The sequence below is a fragment of the Schistocerca gregaria genome, chromosome 3 (genome assembly GCF_023897955.1).
Source record: "Schistocerca gregaria isolate iqSchGreg1 chromosome 3, iqSchGreg1.2, whole genome shotgun sequence".
Taxonomy (NCBI): domain Eukaryota; kingdom Metazoa; phylum Arthropoda; class Insecta; order Orthoptera; family Acrididae; genus Schistocerca; species Schistocerca gregaria.
In genome coordinates this window covers 19,807,095-19,819,498 of record NC_064922.1, presented here as the reverse complement: position 1 = coordinate 19,819,498, position 12,404 = coordinate 19,807,095, and the positions used below count along the sequence as shown (strand labels likewise).

The 12,404-nt window shown below is 49.7% G+C and overlaps 4 non-coding genes across 4 annotated transcripts; all 4 read right to left on the bottom strand.

Moving 5' to 3' along the window:
- Positions 1-1,178: 1,178 nt before the first annotated feature.
- Trnaa-agc (transfer RNA alanine (anticodon AGC)) lies at positions 1,179-1,252 on the bottom strand. Its single transcript has one exon. It is a non-coding gene; the product is annotated as a tRNA-Ala (tRNA).
- Positions 1,253-2,638: 1,386 nt separating this feature from the next.
- On the bottom strand, positions 2,639-2,712 carry Trnaa-agc (transfer RNA alanine (anticodon AGC)). Its single transcript has one exon. It is a non-coding gene; the product is annotated as a tRNA-Ala (tRNA).
- Positions 2,713-7,018: 4,306 nt separating this feature from the next.
- Positions 7,019-7,094, bottom strand: Trnaa-agc (transfer RNA alanine (anticodon AGC)). The gene has a single exon. It is a non-coding gene; the product is annotated as a tRNA-Ala (tRNA).
- Positions 7,095-8,489: 1,395 nt separating this feature from the next.
- Positions 8,490-8,563, bottom strand: Trnaa-agc (transfer RNA alanine (anticodon AGC)). Its single transcript has one exon. It is a non-coding gene; the product is annotated as a tRNA-Ala (tRNA).
- Positions 8,564-12,404: the final 3,841 nt, after the last annotated feature.

Genomic DNA, 12,404 nt, shown 5'->3' with positions numbered 1-12,404 from the left:
AACGTGTTGTCCACCTCTTGACTTCAATGACGTTAAGTCGTGATACCTAAGACAGATCTGCACTCGATGACACCACGATAACAGCCGGTCCCCACACTTACACCTTGCTCTCCTTATGACAGTATACATCATATCAGTCTGTGACGCTGGTTTTGCACCTTCTTGCGTGCGTTTATGTTCGCCGCGACCAACACTTACCATGCACTGACCACAAAACATGGAGGAGCCGGGGCTTGAACCCGAGACCGTTCACACGCTAAGCGAACGACCTGCCAACTGAGCTACAGCTACACACACGACCAAGCCTGGCTATTCTCCATTCTTTGCGACTCTGATGTGCACGGACACGATGGTTGGTTGGTTTGTAGCGGCGAAGGTACCAGAATACAAAGGCGCGGACACGTTCATATACACAAGAGTTCCAAGTAGTTTCGATGCTCTGGTATTACGAATGCAAATTCCGTCTGTTTTGAACGTCTTAAATTGAAAGGGCGGTCACAAATTGGTCCATTTCACTCCTTGTCCACTATCACACAGCACCTGAGGTAACAAGCACATCTCGAGCCCCATTGTGCTCTCCATTGTTCATGCCAACTCAGTGCCTCGCTCTTTGCTACTGTGTCAAACTCTTGTCGTCCATCTGCAAAACACTGGGACACAACAAGTTTCCGCGTCGCCTTTGCACTGATCGTACTACGAAACGCTCCCCAAACTTGGCAATCACCCATGCAGATGACTTTTCCGACTTTACACGACGCTCACGCTAGTGACAGCCTTATTTATAGTTCGACGTCGCGCCAACGCGAATGAGCACATTTCGCCTACGGCTTAGGCCGCTCTTCTAGTGTGGCTGCTCTGTGTCTGCAGGCAGCGAGGGGCTGCAAGCTTCCTGTGTTCGCACCTATATCACCTGTGCTTCCTTGTCAGAGACAGACTATCGCAAAACATACAACTCACTCCATGAATTGATTGCTACGGCATCTGTTATCAGCAGTCACAACCAGCAACGCCAGTAGCAGCCGACTGCACGCAAAGAATGGGAACGTGCAGTAGGATTTACGTGAAATCGGCGCAATTGTGGATGCTAATCGTTCGCTCGTATCTGCCTACACACCTCTGCCGGTTGGGAATTATTCCACTTGCATGGCAAGGTGCGCATGTAGGTGTGTTAAAAATTCTGGAGGCGCTGGGTATCGATCCCAGTACCTCTCGCACGCTAAGCGAGCGCTCTACCATCTGAGCTACGCCCACCACCCCGATAACTAGTAGTGCCACATACAGTCATATCAACGTCACAGACCCTTGCACTCCCATTATTCCGCAGACAAACACTACTCTCTATGTATCAGTGAGGGTGTCTTTCAGGTTTCGTGCATTCTGTATCGAATCGTAGTTGGCCACAATGAAAGTGGCACGCATAACGTCGAAAATAGAGTTCAGACACCGCTCTGAGTAAGACGAACGTGTTGTCCACCTCTAGACTTCAATGACGTTAAGTCGTGATACCTAAGACAGATCTGCACTCGATGACACCACGATAACAGCCGGTCCCCACACTTACACCTTGCTCTCCTTATGACAGTATACATCATATCAGTCTGTGACGCTGGTTTTGCACCTTCTTGCGGGCGTTTATGTTCGCCGCGACCAACACTTACCATGCACTGACCACAAAACATGGAGGAGCCGGGGCTTGAACCCGAGACCGTTCACACGCTAAGCGAACGACCTGCCAACTGAGCTACAGCTACACACACGACCAAGCCTGGCTATTCTCCATTCTTTGCGACTTTGATGTGCACGGACACGATGGTTGGTTGGTTTGTAGCGGCGAAGGTACCAGAATACAAAGGCGCGGACACGTTCATATACACAAGAGTTCCAAGTAGTTTCGATGCTCTGGTATTACGAATGCAAATTCCGTCTGTTTTGAACGTCTTAAATTGAAAGGGCGGTCACAAATAGGTCCATTTCACTCCTTGTCCACAATCACACAGCACCTGAGGTAACAAGCACATCTCGAGCCCCATTGTGCTCTCCATTGTTCATGCCAACTCAGTGCCTCGCTCTTTGCTACTGTGTCAAACTCTTGTCGTCCAACTGCAAAACACTGGGACACAACAAGTTTCCGCGTCGCCTTTGCACTGATCGTACTACGAAACGCTCCCCAAACTTGGCAATCACCCATGCAGATGACTTTTCCGACTTTACACGACGCTCACGCTAGTGACAGCCTTATTTATAGTTCGACGTCGCGCCAAAGCGAATGAGCACATTTCGCCTACGGCTTAGGCCGCTCTTCTAGTGTGGCTGCTCTGTGTCTGCAGGCAGCGAGGGGCTGCAAGCTTCCTGTGTTCGCACCTATATCACCTGTGCTTCCTTGTCAGAGACAGACTATCGCAAAACATACAACTCACTCCATGAATTGATTGCTACGGCATCTGTTATCAGCAGTCACAACCAGCAACACCAGTAGCAGCCGACTGCACGCAAAGAATGGGAACGTGCAGTGGGATTTACGTGAAATCGGCGCAATTGTGGATGCTAATCGTTCGCTCGTATCTGCCTACACACCTCTGCCGGTTGGGAATTATTCCACTTGCATGGCAAGGTGCGCATGTAGGTACGTTAAAAATTCTGGAGGCGCTGGGTATCGATCCCAGTACCTCTCGCACGCTAAGCGAGCGCTCTACCATCTGAGCTACGCCCACCCCCCCGATAACTAGTAGTGCTACATACAGTCATAACAACGTCACAGACCCTTGCACTCCCATTATTCCGCAGACAAACACTACTCTCTATGTATCTGTGAGGGTGTCTTTCAGGTTTCGTGCAATCTGTATCGAATCGTAGTTGGCCACAATGAACGTGGCACGCATAACGTCGAAAATAGAGTTCAGACACCGCTCTGAGTAAGACGAACGTGTTGTCCACCTCTAGACTTCAATGACGTTAAGCCGTGATACCTAAGACAGATCTGCACTCGATGACACAACGATAACAGCCGGTCCCCACACTTACACCTTGCTCTCCTTATGACAGTATACATCATATCAGTCTGTGACGCTGGTTTTGCACCTTCTTGCGGGCGTTTATGTTCGCCGCGACCAACACTTACCATGCACTGACCACAAAACATGGAGGAGCCGGGGCTTGAACCCGAGACCGTTCACACGCTAAGCGAACGACCTGCCAACTGAGCTACAGCTACACACACGACCAAGCCTGGCTATTCTCCATTCTTTGCGACTCTGATGTGCACGGACACGATGGTTGGTTGGTTTGTAGCGGCGAAGGTACCAGAATACAAAGGCGCGGACACGTTCATATACACAAGAGTTCCAAGTAGTTTCGATGCTCTGGTATTACGAATGCAAATTCCGTCTGTTTTGAACGTCTTAAATTGAAAGGGCGGTCACAAATAGGTCCATTTCACTCCTTGTCCACAATCACACAGCACCTGAGGTAACAAGCACATCTCGAGCCCCATTGTGCTCTCCATTGTTCATGCCAACTCAGTGCCTCGCTCTTTGCTACTGTGTCAAACTCTTGTCGTCCAACTGCAAAACACTGGGACACAACAAGTTTCCGCGTCGCCTTTGCACTGATCGTACTACGAAACGCTCCCCAAACTTGGCAATCACCCATGCAGATGACTTTTCCGACTTTACACGACGCTCACGCTAGTGACAGCCTTATTTATAGTTCGACGTCGCGCCAAAGCGAATGAGCACATTTCGCCTACGGCTTAGGCCGCTCTTCTAGTGTGGCTGCTCTGTGTCTGCAGGCAGCGAGGGGCTGCAAGCTTCCTGTGTTCGCACCTATATCACCTGTGCTTCCTTGTCAGAGACAGACTATCGCAAAACATACAACTCACTCCATGAATTGATTGCTACGGCATCTGTTATCAGCAGTCACAACCAGCAACACCAGTAGCAGCCGACTGCACGCAAAGAATGGGAACGTGCAGTGGGATTTACGTGAAATCGGCGCAATTGTGGATGCTAATCGTTCGCTCGTATCTGCCTACACACCTCTGCCGGTTGGGAATTATTCCACTTGCATGGCAAGGTGCGCATGTAGGTACGTTAAAAATTCTGGAGGCGCTGGGTATCGATCCCAGTACCTCTCGCACGCTAAGCGAGCGCTCTACCATCTTAGCTACGCCCACCCCCCCGATAACTAGTAGTGCTACATACAGTCATATCAACGTCACAGACCCTTGCACTCCCATTATTCCGCAGACAAACACTACTCTCTATGTATCTGTGAGGGTGTCTTTCAGGTTTCGTGCAATCTGTATCGAATCGTAGTTGGCCACAATGAACGTGGCACGCATAACGTCGAAAATAGAGTTCAGACACCGCTCTGAGTAAGACGAACGTGTTGTCCACCTCTAGACTTCAATGACGTTAAGCCGTGATACCTAAGACAGATCTGCACTCGATGACACAACGATAACAGCCGGTCCCCACACTTACACCTTGCTCTCCTTATGACAGTATACATCATATCAGTCTGTGACGCTGGTTTTGCAACTTCTTGCGTGCGTTTATGTTCGCCGCGACCAACACTTACCATGCACTGACCACAAAACATGGAGGAGCCGGGGCTTGAACCCGAGACCGTTCACACGCTAAGCGAACGATCTGCCAACTGAGCTACAGCTACACACACGACCAAGCCTGGCTATTCTCCATTCTTTGCGACTCTGATGTGCACGGACACGATGGTTGGTTGGTTTGTAGCGGCGAAGGTACCAGAATACAAAGGCGCGGACACGTTCATATACACAAGAGTTCCAAGTAGTTTCGATGCTCTGGTATTACGAATGCAAATTCCGTCTGTTTTGAACGTCTTAAATTGAAAGGGCGGTCACAAATTGGTCCATTTCACTCCTTGTCCACATTCACACAGCACCTGAGGTAACAAGCACATCTCGAGCCCCATTGTGCTCTCCATTGTTCATGCCAACTCAGTGCCTCGCTCTTTGCTACTGTGTCAAACTCTTGTCGTCCAACTGCAAAACACTGGGACACAACAAGTTTCCGCGTCGCCTTTGCACTGATCGTACTACGAAACGCTCCCCAAAATTGGCAATCACCCATGCAGATGACTTTTTCGACTTTACACGACGCTCACGCTAGTGACAGCCTTATTTATAGTTCGACGTCGCGCCAAAGCGAATGAGCACATTTCGCCTACGGCTTGCGCCGCTCTTCTAGTGTGGCTGCTCTGTGTCTGCAGGCAGCGAGGGGCTGCAAGCTTCCTGTGTTCGCACCTATATCACCTGTGCTTCCTTGTCAGAGACAGACTATCGCAAAACATACAACTCACTCCATGAATTGATTGCTACGGCATCTGTTATCAGCAGTCACAACCAGCAACACCAGTAGCAGCCGACTGCACGCAAAGAATGGGAACGTGCAGTGGGATTTACGTGAAATCGGCGCAATTGTGGATGCTAATCGTTCGCTTGTATCTGCCTACACACCTCTGCCGGTTGGGAATTATTCCACTTGCATGGCAAGGTGCGCATGTAGGTGTTTTAAAAATTCTGGAGGCGCTGGGTATCGATCCCAGTACCTCACGCACGCTAAGCGAGCGCTCTACCATCTGAGCTACGCCCACCTCCCCGATAACTAGTAGTGCTACATACAGTCATATCAACGTCACAGACCCTTGCACTCCCATTATTCCGCAGACAAACACTACTCTCTATGTATCAGTGAGGGTGTCTTTCAGGTTTCGTGCATTCTGTATCGAATCGTAGTTGGCCACAATGAAAGTGGCACGCATAACGTCGAAAATAGAGTTCAGACACCGCTCTGAGTAAGACGAACGTGTTGTCCACCTCTAGACTTCAATGACGTTAAGCCGTGATACCTAAGACAGATCTGCACTCGATGACACCACGATAACAGCCGGTCCCCACACTTACACCTTGCTCTCCTTATGACAGTATACATCATATCAGTCTGTGACGCTGGTTTTGCACCTTCTTGCGTGCGTTTATGTTCGCCGCGACCAACACTTACCATGCACTGACCACAAAACATGGAGGAGCCGGGGCTTGAACCCGAGACCGTTCACACGCTAAGCGAACGACCTGCCATCTGAGCTACAGCTACACACACGACCAAGCCTGGCTTTTCTCCATTCTTTGCGACTCTGATGTGCACGGACACGATGGTTGGTTGGTTTGTAGCGGCGAAGGTACCAGAATACAAAGGCGCGGACACGTTCATATACACAAGAGTTCCAAGTAGTTTCGATGCTCTGGTATTACGAATGCAAATTCCGTCTGTTTTGAACGTCTTAAATTGAAAGGGCGGTCACAAATAGGTCCATTTCACTCCTTGTCCACAATCACACAGCACCTGAGGTAACAAGCACATCTCGAGCCCCATTGTGCTCTCCATTGTTCATGCCAACTCAGTGCCTCGCTCTTTGCTACTGTGTCAAACTCTTGTCGTCCAACTGCAAAACACTGGGACACAACAAGTTTCCGCGTCGCCTTTGCACTGATCGTACTACGAAACGCTCCCCAAACTTGGCAATCACCCATGCAGATGACTTTTCCGACTTTACACGACGCTCACGCTAGTGACAGCCTTATTTATAGTTCGACGTCGCGCCAAAGCGAATGAGCACATTTCGCCTACGGCTTAGGCCGCTCTTCTAGTGTGGCTGCTCTGTGTCTGCAGGCAGCGAGGGGCTGCAAGCTTCCTGTGTTCGCACCTATATCACCTGTGCTTCCTTGTCAGAGAATGACTATCGCAAAACATACAACTCACTCCATGAATTGATTGCTACGGCATCTGTTATCAGCAGTCACAACCAGCAACACCAGTAGCAGCCGACTGCACGCAAAGAATGGGAACGTGCAGTGGGATTTACGTGAAATCGGCGCAATTGTGGATGCTAATCGTTCGCTTGTATCTGCCTACACACCTCTGCCGGTTGGGAATTATTCCACTTGCATGGCAAGGTGCGCATGTAGGTGTGTTAAAAATTCTGGAGGCGCTGGGTATCGATCCCAGTACCTCTCGCACGCTAAGCGAGCGCTCTACCATCTGAGCTACGCCCACTCCCCCGATAACTAGTAGTGCTACATACAGTCATATCAACGTCACAGACCCTTGCACTCCCATTATTCCGCAGACAAACACTACTCTCTATGTATCAGTGAGGGTGTCTTTCAGGTTTCGTGCATTCTGTATCGAATCGTAGTTGGCCACAATGAAAGTGGCACGCATAACGTCGAAAATAGAGTTCAGACACCGCTCTGAGTAAGACGAACGTGTTGTCCACCTCTAGACTTCAATGACGTTAAGCCGTGATACCTAAGACAGATCTGCACTCGATGACACCACGATAACAGCCGGTCCCCACACTTACACCTTGCTCTCCTTATGACAGTATACTTCATATCAGTCTGTGACGCTGGTTTTGCAACTTCTTGCGTGCGTTTATGTTCGCCGCGACCAACACTTACCATGCACTGACCACAAAACATGGAAGAGCCGGGGCTTGAACCCGAGACCGTTCACACGCTAAGCGAACGATCTGCCAACTGAGCTACAGCTACACACACGACCAAGCCTGGCTATTCTCCATTCTTTGCGACTCTGATGTGCACGTACACGATGGTTGGTTGGTTTGTAGCGGCGAATGTACTAGAATACAAAGGCGCGGACACGTTCATATACACAAGAGTTCCAAGTAGTTTCGATGCTCTGGTATTACGAATGCAAATTCCGTCTGTTTTGAACGTCTTAAATTGAAAGGGCGGTCACAAATTGGTCCATTTCACTCCTTGTCCTCAATCACACAGCACCTGAGGTAACAAGCACATCTCGAGCCCCATTGTGCTCTCCATTGTTCATGCCAACTCAGTGCCTCGCTCTTTGCTACTGTGTCAAACTCTTGTCGTCCAACTGCAAAACACTGGGACACAACAAGTTTCCGCGTCGCCTTTGCACTGATCGTACTACGAAAAGCTCCCCAAACTTGGCAATCACCCATGCAGATGACTTTTCCGACTTTACACGACGCTCATGCAACGCTCACGTTAGTGACTGCCTTATTTATAGTTCGACGTCGCGCCAAAACGAATGAGCACATTTCGCCTACGGCTTAGGCCGCTCTTCTAGTGTGGCTGCTCTGTGTCTGCACGCAGCGAGGGGCTGCAAGCTTCCTGTGTTCGCACCTATATCACCTGTGCTTCCTTGTCAGAGACAGACTATCGCAAAACATACAACTCACTCCATGAATTGATTGCTACGGCATCTGTTATCAGCAGTCACAACAAGCAACGCCAGTAGCAGCCGACTGCACGCAAAGAATGGGAACGTGCAGTGGGATTTACGTGAAATCGGCGCAATTGTGGATGCTAATCGTTCGCTCGTATCTGCCTACACACCTCTGCCGGTTGGGAATTATTCCACTTGCATGGCAAGGTGCGCATGTAGGTGTGTTAAAAATTCTGGAGGCGCTGGGTATCGATCCCAGTACCTCTCGCACGCTAAGCGAGCGCTCTACCATCTGAGCTACGCCCACCCCCCCCCCCCCCCGATAACTAGTAGTGCTACATACAGTCATATCAACGTCACAGACCCTTGCACTCCCATTATTCCGCAGACAAACACTACTCTCTATGTATCAGTGAGGGTGTCTTTCAGGTTTCGTGCATTCTGTATCGAATCGTAGTTGGCCACAATGAAAGTGGCACGCATAACGTCGAAAATAGAGTTCAGACACCGCTCTGAGTAAGACGAACGTGTTGTCCACCTCTAGACTTCAATGACGTAAAGTCGTGATACCTAAGACAGATCTGCACTCGATGACACCACGATAACAGCCGGTCCCCACACTTACACCTTGCTCTCCCTATGACAGTATACATCATATCAGTCTGTGACGCTGGTTTTGCACCTTCTTGCGTGCGTTTATTTTCGCCGCGACCAACACATACCATGCACTGACCACAAAACATGGAGGAGCCGGGGCTTGAACCCGAGACCGTTCACACGCTAAGCGAACGTTCTGCCAACTGAGCTACAGCTACACACACGACCAAGCCTGGCTATTCTCCATTCTTTGCGGCTCTGATGTGCACGTACACGATGGTTGGTTGGTTTGTAGCGGCGAAGGTACCAGAATACAAAGGCGCGGACACGTTCATATACACAAGAGTTCCAAGTAGTTTCGATGCTCTGGTATTACGAATGCAAATTCCGTCTGTTTTGAACGTCTTAAATTGAAAGGGCGGTCACAAATTGGTCCATTTCACTCCTTGTCCACAATCACACAGCACCTGAGGTAACAAGCACATCTCGAGCCCCATTGTGCTCTCCATAGTTCATGCCAACTCAGTGCCTCGCTCTTTGCTACTGCGTAAAACTCTTGTCGTCCAACTGCAAAACACTGGGACACAACAAGTTTCCGCGTCCCGTTTGCACTGATCGTACTACGAAACGCTCCCCAAACTTTCTCAATCACCCATGCAGATGACTTTTCCGATTTTACACGACGCTCACGCTAGTGACAGCCTTATTTATAGTTCGACGTCGCGCCAAAGCGAATGAGCACATTTCGCCTACGGCTTAGGCCGCTCTTCTAGTGTGGCTGCTCTGTGTCTGCAGGCAGCGAGGGGCTGCAAGCTTCCTGTGTTCGCACCTATATCACCTGTGCTTCCTTGTCAGAGACAGACTATCGCAAAACATACAACTCACTCCATGAATTGATTGCTACGGCATCTGTTATCAGCAGTCACAACCAGCAACACCAGTAGCAGCCGACTGCACGCAAAGAATGGGAACGTGCAGTGGGATTTACGTGAAATCGGCGCAATTGTGGATGCTAATCGTTCGCTTGTATCTGCCTACACACCTTTGCCGGTTGGGAATTATTCCACTTGCATGGCAAGGTGCGCATGTAGGTGTGTTAAAAATTCTGGAGGCGCTTGGTATCGATCCCAGTACCTCTCACACGCTAAGCGAGCGCTCTACCATCTGAGCTACGCCCACCCTCCCCGATAACTAGTAGTGCTACATACAGTCATATCAACGTCACAGACCCTTGCACTCCCATTATTCCGCAGACAAACACTACTCTCTATGTATCAGTGAGGGTGCCTTCAGGTTTCGTGCATTCTGTATCGAATCGTAGTTGGCCACAATGAAAGTGGCACGCATAACGTCGAAAATAGAGTTCAGACACCGCCCTGAGTAAGACGAACTTGTTGTCCACCTCTAGACTTCAATGACGTTAAGCCGTGATACCTAAGACAGATCTGCACTCGATGACACCACGATAACAGCCGGTCCCCACACTTACACCTTGCTCTCCTTATGACAGTATACATCATATCAGTCTGTGACGCTGGTTTTGCAACTTCTTGCGTGCGTTTATTTTCGCCGCGACCAACACTTACCATGCACTGACCACAAAACATGGAGGAGCTGGGGCTTGAACCCGAGACCGTTCACACGCTAAGCCATCGATCTGCCAACTGAGCTACAGCTACACACACGACCAAGCCTGGCTATTCTCCATTCTTTGCGACTCTGATGTGCACGGACACGATGGTTGGTTGGTTTGTAGCGGCGAAGGTACCAGAATACAAAGGCGCGGACACGTTCATATACACAAGAGTTCCAAGTAGTTTCGATGCTCTGGTATTACGAATGCAAATTCCGTCTGTTTTGAACGTCTTAAATTGAAAGGGCGGTCACAAATTGGTCCATTTCACTCCTTGTCCTCAATCACACAGCACCTGAGGTAACAAGCACATCTTGAGCCCCATTGTGCTCTCCATTGTTCATGCCAACTCAGTGCCTCGCTCTTTGCTACTGTGTCAAACTCTTGTCGTCCAACTGCAAAACACTGGGACACAACAAGTTTCCGCGTCGCCTTTGCACTGATCGTACTACGAAACGCTCCCCAAATTTGGCAATCACCCATGCAGATGACATTTCCGACTTTACACGACGCTCACGCTAGTGACAGCCTTATTTATAGTTCGACGTCGCGCCAAAGCGAATGAGCACATTTCGCCTACGGCTTAGGCCGCTCTTCTAGTGTGGCTGCTCTGTGTCTGCAGGCAGCGAGGGGCTGCAAGCTTCCTGTGTTCGCACCTATATCACCTGTGCTTCCTTGTCAGAGACAGACTATCGCAAAACATACAACTCACTCCATGAATTGATTGCTACGGCATCTGTTATCAGCAGTCACAACCAGCAACACCAGTAGCAGCCGACTGCACGCAAAGAATGGGAACGTGCAGTGGGATTTACGTGAAATCGGCGCAATTGTGGATGCTAATCGTTCGCTTGTATCTGCCTACACACCTCTGCCGGTTGGGAATTATTCCACTTGCATGGCAAGGTGCGCATGTAGGTGTGTTAAAAATTCTGGAGGCGCTGGGTATCGATCCCAGTACCTCACGCACGCTAAGCGAGCGCTCTACCATCTGAGCTACGCCCACCCCCCCGATAACTAGTAGTGCTACATACAGTCATAACAACGTCACAGACCCTTGCACTCCCATTATTCCGCAGACAAACACTACTCTCTATGTATCAGTGAGGGTGTCTTTCAGGTTTCGTGCATTCTGTATCGAATCGTAGTTGGCCACAATGAAAGGGGCACGCATAACGTCGAAAATAGAGTTCAGACACCGCTCTGAGTAAGACGAACGTGTTGTCCACCTCTAGACTTCAATGACGTTAAGTCGTGATACCTAAGACAGATCTGCACTCGATGACACCACGATAACAGCCGGTCCCCACACTTACACCTTGCTCTCCTTATGACAGTATACATCATATCAGTCTGAGACGCTGGTTTTGCACCTTCTTGCGTGCGTTTATTTTCGCCGCGACCAACACTTACCATGCACTGACCACAAAACATGGAGGAGCCGGGGCTTGAACCCGAGACCGTTCACACGCTAAGCGAACGATCTGCCAACTGAGCTACAGCTACACACACGAGCAAGCCTGGCTATTCTCCATTCTTTGCGACTCTGATGTGCACGGACACGATGGTCGGTTGGTTTGTAGCGGCGAAGGTACCAGAATACAAAGGCGTGGACACGTTCATATACACAAGAGTTCCAAGTAGTTTCGATGCTCTGGTATTACGAATGCAAATTCCGTCTGTTTTGAACGTCTTAAATTGAAAGGGCGGTCACAAATTGGTCCATTTCACTCCTTGTCCACAATCACACAGCACCTGAGGTAACAAGCACATCTCGAGCCCCATTGTGCTCTCCATTGTTCATGCCAACTCAGTGCCTCGCTCTTTGCTACTGTGTCAAACTCTTGTCGTCCAACTGCAAAACACTGGGACACAACAAGTTTCCGCGTCGCCTTTGCACTGATCGTACTACGAAACGC